This window comes from Zeugodacus cucurbitae, chromosome 3 (assembly GCF_028554725.1).
Source record: "Zeugodacus cucurbitae isolate PBARC_wt_2022May chromosome 3, idZeuCucr1.2, whole genome shotgun sequence".
NCBI lineage: Eukaryota > Metazoa > Arthropoda > Insecta > Diptera > Tephritidae > Zeugodacus > Zeugodacus cucurbitae.
This window is the reverse complement of record NC_071668.1, coordinates 68790967-68804444: the sequence shown is the minus strand read 5'-3', so window position 1 is coordinate 68804444 and position 13478 is coordinate 68790967. Positions and strand designations below refer to the sequence as shown.

Here is a 13478-nt window from a genome sequence, read left to right as displayed (position 1 = left end):
AAGTCATAAAATAATAATAATTTACTTGCAGCAGTTTGTATGTTGCAATTGAAAGCGATTTATAGTATAAAAGTTGTATGTTAACAGCAAAAAGCTCATAAGCCAAGATAACGGAATTTTGATTTTTTGCATGAGTACTTATTTTTAGTGTTTATATAAACACCGCCAACTTTTAATAAACACCTCATAACCTAAACGCTGTTTGACAAATTTTGTACTTAAGATTTTCGTAATGTCCTGTTGACATTTTTTAGCATAAATCACTCAGAACGTTTTGTCATTTAATCGTGAATTGTTTTATTTACAGGGAATTAAAAAATTCATCTCGGCCAAAAAATGGAATTAACTCGTGAACATTTTCGTGCAATCATTTTTCACAACTTTCGACGTGGATTATCGCGACAAGAGTGCATCGATGAACTAAAATCTTTGTATGGCTATGAAGCACCATCCTATAGCACTGTGAAAAACTGGTACAACGAATTCAATCGTGGCCGACGCTCGCTCAAAGACGAACTCCGTGAAGGTCGTCCAAAAACAGCCGTTGTGCAAGAAAACATCGATGCCGTACGTGAACTGATAATGCAAGACCGTCATGTAACATACCTTCAGATAGAGGCATGCCTATGCATTTCTCCCATCAGCATACATTCGATATTGCATGAACACCTGGTCGTAAAAAAGACTTGTTCTCGTTGGATCCCGCACAATTTGACAATCGCTCAAAAAAAGGCTCAAAAAAAGTGCTTCGAAAATTGGTTTGAGCGCATGCAAAAGTGTATAAATCTTAATGGAGAATATTTTTAAAAACAATAAAACCATTTTCGTTGATAAATATTCCTATTTTCATTATTAGGCCAGAAATATATATAGCAGCTCTCGTATAACCAATAACTTGGTAAATTTATAAAAACTAGAATTGGTAAAAAATAAAAAAACAATTGGCAACTCTCATACAAAAATAATTTGTCTATCCATATATTCCTATAGACCTTATGCATCTTATGTGTAAAAGCCACATTATAGAGTATATTGAGAAATAAAACCATTGTCATATGATAACTATCTAACGAAAATTTAAAAAAATATTTTCAATCTAGCCCTTAAGAGCCTAATATAATCTTCCTTCTCTTTAATTTTCCTCTAAAATTAATTATTTTAAATTTTAAATAAAAAATAGTTAAATTGGCTCTGTACTGTACCCAATAAAAAATACGTCTCAATAAAGATCTCTCCCGCTTTTCAGAATTTTGTTGGAAACATTTTGCCATTCAATTATATTATATGAACAGTAGTCGATTGATCACCTCTCTTATCGCTTTTCAAAAATTTTACATTTGAAAGCAACAACAAGGTTATCCAGTTGAATTCGTGCAAGAAAGTATGCGGATAGCCCATTAAAAATTCTATAACGCTTAGTGAATCGATGACCAGAGCTAATATACCACATAGCCAAATACTTTCCCATTATTATAAATAGAATTGTTGAAATGAAATTTTATGAAAAAATAGGGTAACCTACTTATTTGTTATTCGCCATGACATTAATGCTAGGCTTAAACTATTATTATTTTATTTATTACGATTAAAAACAAATATGTATATTGACCTCCAATAGAAGACGACGAATTTACCGTTCCTTTAGTGAATCTAGCGGAAAACCGAGAGATAGTTCGATAAGGACCATATCTTTGTCAACTTTAATGCCTTCGTAGAACATACGTTTATATGTTGGCTATATATGAAAAGACTCTATGAACCATTTGATTCCAAACAACTTTGATTTATGTTTTCAAAAATATGCTGTGAAAGTGGTATGGTCGTATCTTGAATTGTTTTTGAATGACAGCGTTCTAAAGAGCGACCGCTCGCAGGTATAAGGCACTATAGTCAAAACTACAAACGTTTTTTTTCTCGAAACGACTTTTTTTCAAAATTGCTGACATATATTTACTATATAATATACTCTTATATATATTTTGTATGCAATGACCCACGATCTACGATTGGTTGGAGATTGTAATTTTGACATAAAAAACCTAATTTTTTTCAGAGCTACGCCATATTGTTAATTTTTGATATTTTTCAAAAATCATAGACCAGTATAGAAAATACTTTCAATAGCCGGAATGATGTCCGCAGTTGGGGAACATTTTTTTTGACACTTTCGCTAATAACTCCGTAAATTTTCAATATTTTTGTAAAAAATATCGTAAAATATAGTATAATATTTTATAATATATGTATATAAAAATCTTCGAAACATTCGATAGAATGTTTTCTTCTTAATAAAAATCACGAAAATCGCCTAATTTATTTACTAGTATAGCCCCTTAATCTCAATGTAGATATAATAACTCGACTAAACAATCTTTCGACATTATGATTTACGAGTTCTATAATAATGTTTTCAATAACCACTTGAACTTCCATAACTCGAACTTCTCCATAACTCGTACTCTTGAGTTGGCAATAGAAGTCAAAATTCATACAAGTTACCTTCCGAAACTCGGAAGTCTCTCCAACTCGAAATTTTTATGTGGATTATGGTGATTCAAGTTAGGGAAGTTCAACTGTAGTTCAGCAGATTAAAAATCAGTGGCTATTCCAGTTATGTCGTCGTTTGAATGCATTCAGAGTCTCCAGCTTAGAAAATTTTCAATGTGGTGTTACAGAGGAGTACTTTCTTCTCCTTCCATTCAATTCTTCTTCCATTCCCATTCTTAAAATCATTTCGAGCATATTTTCTGCCGCTACAAGAACAAGTGGATATGAACTTGGACTCACATGGTGTTTCGAATAGGCGTCAGTTGCAGTAAGAACGGGTTGATATGACATTTTAGTTCCGACCAGATCGCTTAGCTGAAGACGGCGTCATCCAGGAATTGAAAAAAACTGGAATTCTCGATAAAAAGTTTTGCATCCTAAATGTATGCAATACTTTATATTTATTTCATTGCATAAAACGCCGTCTTGTCTACATTTAGGCGCACTAATCGATATTCATAACTTATATTTTAGTAGAGCCACATACCAAGAACAGAGTTAAGATCAAATTATTTAAAAATTTTGCCAGATTAACAACTAAAAAAATGGTCTAGAAAAAGAAATTCAAGAAATGAAACATAATATGTTAACCAAAATTTAGATTTCAAACAATTTTATATTTTTAGTTATTTTTTATATTTTTTGGATATTTGTTTTAATTTAAATTTTATTATTTTTAAAAGATCTGTTATGTCTTTTTGGATCTAAAATTATTTGTAAAAATTATTATCAATACTATTTTCAAAAATCTTTCATTCACAACTCCACTCTGTAGAAACCCTAAAAAAAAGAAACTAAAGCGCTCCTTGGAATCCAATTGAAATATAATAATTTCTTTTTTTTGATCAACACACTGCAATTTTGCTATCCGCTTATCTTTTAACAATTAGTTGTTGTCATTTATTTTTCCGTTTGCGACAATTTTTCATTGTACACGGACTGCCATGGAGCAAAAAAAGAAAAAAGAAGAGACCAAAAGCGTAATAAGGCCAAGGACAGCAGAATCTGTGATTTCACTGTGCAAACTCCAGCCAATGATTAAGGAAGGAAGTTGTTGTGGATACTTAAAGGCAGAATGATAGCACAGTTCTGATTGTATGCTGTTCACAACGGTTAGTACTTGAGGAGAGGAAAGTATATAGCGACAGATATTTGTTGCGTGGCGGCTGGTCGTGTGGTCTGTTTTTTGGTGGCATTGATTATCTCGGCCGGGACATCTTGTACAGCAACTTTTCATGGAACTTTTTGGTAGGTAATTTTGCTATGTTTTTATTTTTATTTTTTGTTTTTTTTTTGCTTTCAACCGAATTTCCACGTCTATTAAGCAGAGACAAATGCTGTTTCGAGTGCGCAATGTACAAATGAAATGTGTGGGTTAGCAGACACGCGATGGGTAATTTGTTGCGCCAGCGGAAATGAAGATGGCGTTGAGTGCTGGGAGATTACCTATACAAATATGTATGTATATTAATCTATTTGGGGGGTGTTATTGGCAGTTCAGTGCATTTTTTACTGTACTTAGCACTGTACAACTGATAAATGATTTTTCGACTGGCAAGTGAAGGTTAGCGAAATTGATTGAAATGAAAATTTATATACAAATCAACATATCTTCTTTATACATTTATTAAAAAATGTTGCTTCCAACTCACGCACTCACCAGCACTCACATATTACTTGCGTGAGCACCCTTGTCAAAGTAAAAAAGGTATTTTGCTTACAATATAGCATACCTTTAGGCGCCAAACAGTAATATCTGCCATTTCTAAGTTCCAACTTCGGCAGTCGGAAAAAATTTAATAACCAAAAAGTGGGCGTTACCGCAATAACTGTTCGATGTTCGTGAAATTTATGTGCCACACATATTAATGTTGCTTGAAATAAGAATGGAGAGACGGAACTAATAAAAAGCAATATAGTTGTGTGCTTCTTGGTATGTCTTGTCTGGGAAAAGATACATAAAAATACATAACCTTTTTGTTTTTTTATATAAGAACACTGTGATAAATTGGAATAAAAAACGCAATTATCGAGAACGTAAAAATGGATCTCGGTTGTATGAGAAGCTTAAGCTCTGCTATTGAAATAGTTGAGGTAACATAAGCAACTGTTACTTTAAGTATTGTTTTTTTAATGTTTTAAGCAGCATAACGGAATATGGATGAGAGATTTTCACCTACTTTTAGTTAACAAAGAGCTCTTAACTCTTAAATCAAATAACTTCATGGCGTCTTCATTACATTTAAGTATTTTTAAAGAGGTTAAATTTCATTTAAATTTTTATTATTTTCATTATGGAAATATTTAAAATTTGTTTTTAAAACGACAGCTTCTAGCTTCATTTCTTACAATTACAAATTTTCGATAACAGCCTAGATGTAGGCAACATTTCATCTGAGATATGAAAAGCTGAAAAACAGAAACGTTGCCTACAATTAGGCGCAAAATTAAACAGTTAAAAATGATATAAATACCTGAATTACTGGTTTAGAGAATAAATCAATGATGTCCCAATTAATTAAAGACATTTTACCATTAAAAAAAACTTTAATTCCTTTGAGAATCCCTATATGACTACAAATTCGTCTTAAACTACCGAGAATAAGTTGTGCCACAACTTACAACAACACTTTTTAAATTTATTTTTTATTAAAACAAAACCAAAAAAACGCTAAATTACGGTAATTTGCCGTCGAAAAAATATCCAAAGAACAAAAAAGCAGACAAATTGCGAAAAAAAAAACAAAACATAATAACAAAAAGATGCAACTGATAGCAGAATCTCGCTGTTTAATGAAAAGATAAATTAGAACGAGTGTAGCCAACCGTAAGGCATAGAGACGATTCCGAGTGGCGATTCTCATTTGTGACGGGGTCAAATAAGTCAACACTGATATTTTGGGGTAGATACGAGTGTACAAATATACTATAAGTATGAATTTAGAGTTGAAGATAGGTATACGAATTAGGGTGTGTTTGTGTTTTTTTGTTGGAATGGTCCAATATGGAATATAATGAGATCAAATCGAACTAAAGAAAACTGAAATTAGTATTTGTTAGTCGCGATACTTGTAGTTTACGATTGAAAGAGAAAATATAAATATGATTAATGAGTAACCTAATCTCCGAGGTCGGTTTGTTTAAAAGTGTAAAACAGGTCGGAGGAAAATGTTCTAGATTTATTTTAGACGAGTTTGTGATCTCAACCGGACGGAACGTTTCAATAGAATAACTCGAAAGTAAGCTTTCAAAAGTTGTAGACTTTTTAGAAGCGATATCCTTTGATACATAACCTTCGATATAACCTTCAATATCCACAAATATTATGGAGTTCGAATACTTTTCAAAAGTCTCAAAGATTTTGGAAGAAATATGAGATTTTAGAGGTTAGGTAAGAGATTTTGGAAAAAGTAAGAGGTTATCGAAAAAACTAGAAACTCAAAAAAAAAATGTTTTTAAAAAAATACTTAATTTTCAAAAAATTAAGAATTTTAGAAGTAGTAAGAGATTTTCCAAAGCAGTAGAGGATCTTCGAAATAATAAGATATTTCCGAAATATATGAGATTTTAGAAGTTAGTTAAGAGATTTCCGAAAAAGTAATAGATTTTCGAAAAAAACTAATAGTTTTCAAAAAAAGTAGAGGTTTTCGAAAAAATAAATAATTTTCAAAAAAATAAAAGATTTTTGAAAAAGTAAGGGATTTCCCAAAAAAGTAGAGTATATTCGACAAAATAAAAGATTTCCGAAAAAAAATTAACAATTTCCGTAAATATTGGAAATTTTCGAAAACATAAATAATTTTTGAATAATAAAATAATTTTCAAAAAAATAAAGAATTTTCGAAAAGGTAAGATGTTTTCCAAAAATGATTTTCGAAAATATGCATAAGCGGAGAATTTCGTAAATGTATTGTTTCGATTTAGATTATTTTCTCAAAAAAATTAAAGGCCTTTTCAATTGTTCAGCAATCTGTAAAAAATTGCACCACCCTAATGAAGACACGTTTGACTGTCCCAAACTAAAAACTCGCGCAGACAAACTTTGTTGACATGTTTGTTGTAATTGTTGTGTATAAATCGTTGTTGTTAAGAATGTTGTTTACAAATGTTGCGGATATCTCTAGATCCATTAGATATGGTTGAAATGAAAATGAAAAACAACAACACAAACAACAATAAAAAGCTGAGTATAAATAGGTATGTGTGGATGTGTGGCAATGTTTATATGCGGCAGCCACAATTTGGCCAGTTGGTAGGCACTTTAGGGTTGGCAGCCTCAAGGATACATTTATAAGGAATATATACATATATGTGTGTTGTGTAAGCGAGCGAGTTTCGGTAATCGCCTGCTGATAAAATTTGCTAAAAAACAGACTTTCAAGTGTTTGCTTGGCCAATGCTGCAAGGGCGGTACAGATGTACTGTGTATATTGCGGTACAGATGTAATCCTTGGGCGAGTAGTTGCGCATATATATGTAAGTAAGTTTGTTTGTATGTTTCTCAGTTGTTGTATTTGCTAAAACTTTGATTGCCACTCGAGTTTTTGGCACAGCTTGTGAAGTGCTCAGCGTTGTGACATTGTGGCAACTTGCGAGCGAAACGGCTGTGCAACAAACACACAATACAACAACAAATAAGCAATAACAATAACAACAATATTATGTTTTTTATGTTTATAGCGAAAATTTGTTGCTAGTATCGATGACATTGCGCAATGTGGCATGTGACAGTGCGCCCTTTGGGAAACACGCTAGCGAATACAACAATATTTTTACAAAAAAAAAAAAATAAAAAAAGATAGCCTTATGTCCACACGTTATGTTGTTGTAAATTAAGTTTAATTTTTTGTTGTTGTTGCCACTGCTGTTTTTGTTGTTCTTGTAATTTTGTTATTTTTTTGTCGTTGTTGTTATAAAACTCAAACCACTTCACTGCAGCTTGCGCTTAGTCCGTATTTTGCCCATAAAGCGTGCAACTCTTTGAAGTTGCCACAAGCAAATGTCCAAATTTTCATTTGACACACACACACATACAAACACATATGTATATGTATATGCTCAGATATGTACATAAAAAATGTCATTTATACCCACTCGGATGCTTGTCTATCGTTTAAATGTGATGTTATCCGTCGTTGCACAGCTGTTCCGTGCATCAAATTGTCCACCGTATGCAATACTACTGAGTACCCTAACCGCTCAACTACCCTTTAGCTGATGCTATCACTCTTTGCAACTCGCTGTGATTGTCCAGTGCGTGTATATACACCTTTAGTCTCGGGATTATGCTTGTTAACTTGATTGCTGCCACACGCTCACACATACATACACACTGACAGTATGCGCTTTGCATCGCTTTCAATTCAATTTATTTTTTTCACAATTTTAAATATCAACTTTTCTCTTCCATACAAAAAAAAAAACAAATCTTAATTCCTTGCTTTAGTGTTGTAAAGCAACACTTTAAAGGCGATTACCACGCAAGTATTTGCCGCTAGTAAACACCCACCAACATATTGCCACATATTTTTTAACTCCCACCCCATCCCTCAACGCTCGACAACAACAAACATCAAATTAGGCGGCTAAGTTTGCGGTTGCTGTGGTTTTACCGCACGGCATTAGCATCTAAAGATACACATACAAACATACATATATACATCTCTGTGTCAACTTAGTTACCAACAACCACATATACCACTCAACCAAAAAACAACGTCCGTCCAACTACTCATAAATATGCATAAATATATGTCTACTTCCATAGCTATGCGCCCCTCATCATCACCTCACTCGCATCGCTTGCCTCCTCATCTCGCGCGGCTTGGCTTCTCCGCCTCCTGCACTGTCTGACAATGTTTAGCATTTGGTTGGGCATGAAAAATTAATTTGATTTGGTGGTTGAAAATAATTATGTCGCATTAATAATCATAATAATAATGCTGGAAATATGCGTTGCGATTTGGGGGGAGGGGGTGTGGTGTAGCAATAACCACCCTTTCGTGGTTAGGAAGGACTGAGTCACTGTTGGCGGTGAGTATGAGTCTGGTACACGGTAAAAGTTGTCAAGTCATACAGCGTTGAATTTTCTTCAATATTGAGACTATGGAGGTGTCTCTGAGTGCATATAGGTTTAAAAGCAAGATCATGTATAACTTTTAGTTGATTTACTTTATTAAACTCATAGATATTTTATTGACTAGGGCTCACAAACTCGAGTTTATCGGACATTTTAGAGTTTATTAATTAATACCACTAAAAATAACAAGAAATTTACTTCCTATAACTTGCCTCAAATACCATTTTTTGGATGCTGTTTATCCTAAATCGAGAATTAGGAGCAAATTATTGGTGGAATCTCAGATCAATTAAACTCAAAAACAGAACACAGTCGACTTAGGGTCAGTTTCCGGTTGCCTTACATCTAAAAACTCAAAGATCTATTATTTACTGGGATTCACAAACTCGAGTTTATTGATCACTTTGGAGTTTAACATTAAATGAGAAAACATTTCTTTTAACTCGGGCTGAATACCACATTAAGAATTATTATGCAGATATAACCCAATTGTATCGTTAAATTCAGGATTTCTTGGGAATTTAAATGAGAACACTTGATAGTTGTTCATAAACTAAGATCTTAAACTCGGAGTTTACCTTTGCAAACTTTAAACTAAAGTTTGTAATACAAAGCAACGTACTGATAGCCACAGTCATAGATATTTAAGGGCTTTGAGCTCAGAATCCCACTTAATCCTATACAGTGTTCACTTAACTTCTTTAATTTCAAATAAATTTCTGGGAACACGGAGTTAATATGTCTCAGAAATTAGCATATAAAGAATGTTAGGGAACTATAACAAAATAATTGCTGTAGTAGTCCACCTATTGTGGAATTTTAATAATTGATCAACAGACTCCAAATAAATCTTGGTACAAGAAAATCAGCTTTACTGGAACCAACTTTGGTTTAGGGTTACACTTAAATTCAATGCGAATCTGAAAATATCTAAAATATTTAGAAACGTCGCTTGTTTTGAGATCTAATTTCTGAAAAGACAACTCTAATGAACAATTAGGTGTTTTTTCGCATTAGAAAAATATTGTTGAACTCAGCCAAATACCGTTTAAAAAGGCGAGTCCAGCTCAAATTATTTAAGATTGGTTTGAAGAGACTCACTCATCATGAGTTCTAATAAGCGATTAGTAGTTTATAACAAACGGCTTTGTGTTGGAATTATACAAATTGAAAAGAACTCCTTTCTGTTCCAAAAATTAATTCAAAACAATTTTTTAAGTGTTTTTTCATTTTTTCTGTTTCTGTTTTTGCAATACTTTATCGCCATCCGAATCAGTCCAACCAGATTTAATTTTTTGTCCTTTTGGTTTTGCAACGATAACTTTTCAGGTCGCCTACGTTGACAACAACAACAACACATTTCAGCGTTAATTGCTGCTCGTTTACAGCACATTCAACGAAGCATTTTGCTAACGAGCCGTTGGGCAAACCCAGCTGGCCGACAAGCTGGGCTGGTATCCTCGCAGCCACACAGGCACCCTTGGCAATCGTCACAACTCTTCAAGTCCAGTTCGAACGACTTTTTGCGACCCTTAAGTAATAAAATAAAAAGGGTGGTCGTACGTTATACAAAAAAATATGATTTTTGTTTTAATATGATGATTAAAATTATGATAGAAGGAGAACTGCTAGATTGTCATCTAGAAAACCTAATTTTATAAAGCTTCATATTATTGGCACCAATATATAGTTCTATATTAAATATACTCTCTATAAATGACAGTTTTGATTCCAAATAGTTCACATAGTTTGAAGTCACCGAAGAGAGCAAAAAGTTTAGTTTCCGGATCGAAAAGCTCTATGTGAAGTTGACAGTAGAGGGTATTGTCTGTGCTTAATATGATGATATGATATGCTTCTGATAAGCACAGGGAAGACTAACTAAAGATTGATACGCTTATACTCTAGGAGACAGTATATTCCCATTGAACTAAGAATTCCATCCGTTGAAATTTATTACATATTCCGTTATAAATTAAATTACCTAACCTCCTCCTAAATAGAGATGTTCCGATAAGTTATTTATACTCTTTTAGACACTCGGAAGAAGAAAATTATAATACAAACAAATACTATATAATAAATTGTCTAAGGAATACTTCACGAGATTCGATTCCGACTATGTGAGAAACCAAGCAGAGAGAGTATACATATTCTCTAAGAGCTCTAATGGAGGCAAGATAAGCTATCGTCTAAATTAGGAATGCTTTTTTAACATAATAAAATAGTAGCATGTCCGGAAATGACTTGTATCTTCGAGATCTTCTTGTAATATTAAAGAAGACCCCAACTATAGGACGAATCGAGCGAATAGATATAGAGACCATATAAACCTGAGCTTTGTCTCTGCAATAAACTGGGTATGAGTTCTGCAAAAAGCTTCCCCCTCGGCATTAACCTAAGAATTCTCGATTAAATTGATTGAAAGGATTTTCATCATAATCTCTCTTCAGTTCGGGTGTTCTCATCAGAAAAAGCTAACATTAAGAAGCCCTCAATAAGACTCTCAAGAAGCCTCACGAACCGCCCATAAATCCGTTTCATTTTTATGATATCACTTCTCCAACACAGCAGCCAAGTTCAATCATGTTATAACTACAATGACACGTGGCCTCCACAACACTGCGATTGCAAGGTCTGCTCTTAGACTATTTTCAGCAACACCTTGACATCTCTCCTCTCCCCTCCCCTCATCCGTGTGCAATATTAGCGACGCGGCTAACGGAAGCCTTTTCGAATTTGTTTGATTGGATTTCTTTGTATTTGTTGAAAGTCTACGCATTTTGCAATTTAATTTCCGAGCGCGTCCTGACAATCTGCCTACACACCCCCACCCTCCATACATCTCACCTTGCAGCTGCGCTATTAATACCAGCAGCACCAGCGGTGACAGCCGTCCAAGCGTGCAACTTCATTCACATTTACCAAATATAGACGACCTTTCAAATGAGTAGCAGGTGGACAGCTGTTGTTGTTGTAGTAGCAGCAACAGCGCTGTCAACAGGCGTTTCAGCAATGTAGATTGATTTTGCTTTATTTTATTACTATTATTATTAATATTATTATTGCTTTTATTTCCTTGGAGACCTGTTCGATGACTTCAAAGCGCTCTTACTCACCAGCATCATCAGCAATACCACCATAATGACCGTGCCACAAGGCAGTGTGGAGGCTTCAATGTGTCGCTTAATTTGTTGTTGTTGTTGTCGGTTATACAACGACAGTTTTTTAAGCTGGATACACAGACTCCCCTGACACCTGCCAAGTCCGCCTTTGTGTGTGTGTGTTTTGCCTTCGAGCTTTTGGAGGGCTTCCCAATTGCCACGCTTTTTTGAAGTATATATGAAAATTGTGACATAATGATGGGGCACTCAGAGGCCTACACACCTCATCTGCCACACCCTCAATCACCGCTCAACGTTTATCCGCCTACTTGCGCATTTGTGCGGCTGCTTGTTTTTCACTTTGATATGAATTTGTTGAGGCGGCAATTTATGAAGTTTATTTGCCACATTTCAGCAGTCGTCCCCCCACATCAGCGCCCCCTGTTGCATTAATGCAACATCTGATAAGAATTTCAATCATTAAAGGCAACTTATGTTGAATATAGACTTCAAATATGTTTTTGTTGTTGTTGTTTAACTAAAAAATTGTTGTTGTTGTACTTAAGTAGATCACGTGTGCTACCGCTTTTCATGTATTTCTTAAAAAAAGTTGACCATTTTAATACACCGTTGTCACTTCAAAGGAAGTGGACATTCAAAATCGTTTAGCCTTAAATGACCGCTGTGCTTAATGCTCTTTTATGCTTTTTGTATGCATATTTTAATTGCATATTAGGAATGACTTGGCAATTTGCTGACCATGAAAAAGAGGTTAAGCGTTGCAATATTAATTTTTTTCGAATGTCGCATTCGAAAACGCTTATGCACTTCAAGATATGTCCACATACCGTTAACTCTTTAATCTATTGTTGTGATGCACAATAAATCTTATTTTAATTGCAATTTCAACCTCTAGATTGAGATGTGGCACGTTCATTAAGTGAAAAGGGCTCTAACTTTTTATATAAAAGATATGAATTTGTTGGTGTGGAAAACACTTATGTTATATAATAACTCGTTCTTCTCACACTTAAGAGCTAAATTTATCACAAAACCGTTACTAGGAGTTAGTATTACATTAACTATTTGTTATTTTACAGATTCGTATTCCTTCTCTTTGACTATCAGGCTATTGCAGACACTTGCAACAATCAGTAATGATATGTAGAACTATAACGGTTGTATGAAATACCCTAAAATATATCGAAATAGATAAAGAATAAAATTGTGTGTTGAAAAGCCCTTCCAATGAAAGAACTCTTTTTGTATGAAAATGTGATATTATTCTTCAACGTAATCTCCACCAAGATTTCGATAGTCTCAAGCATTGAGGCCTTAAAAAAGGTGTTTGTCTCCATCGAGGTTTCCTTATTTGTATGAAAAATTTGTCCAGCTTTTGAGCTTGCGAAGAAAAAGGCATAATTGGGAACAAATCTTGTGAATACGATGAGCGTGGGACGAGTTCATAGAGTCCAGATTTTTCTTTGAAAAAATATTTGATTGATGTTCAAAATTATCAACCATTAGCACTATCGTCTTATAATTGGAATTCGATTGAAATTCAGTTGACTTGAACATTGGTACCAAAAATAGATTACATAAATATGTACTTTCCATATACAAAATATATTGATTTAATTTTCTACTGACTGAATTTTAGATGGCTTCATAAAACTAGACAGGAATGTTATACTAAATATAATGAGATTTTGTGCGAAAAACAACATAAATTAGTTCTTTGAATTTCC

General features: G+C 33.8%; 1 protein-coding gene across 1 annotated transcript in view; it reads right to left on the bottom strand.

Moving 5' to 3' along the window:
* Positions 1–13478, bottom strand: part of LOC105214724 (uncharacterized) — a 192946-nt gene that overhangs the window by 95115 nt on the left and 84353 nt on the right. The window lies entirely within an intron of this gene.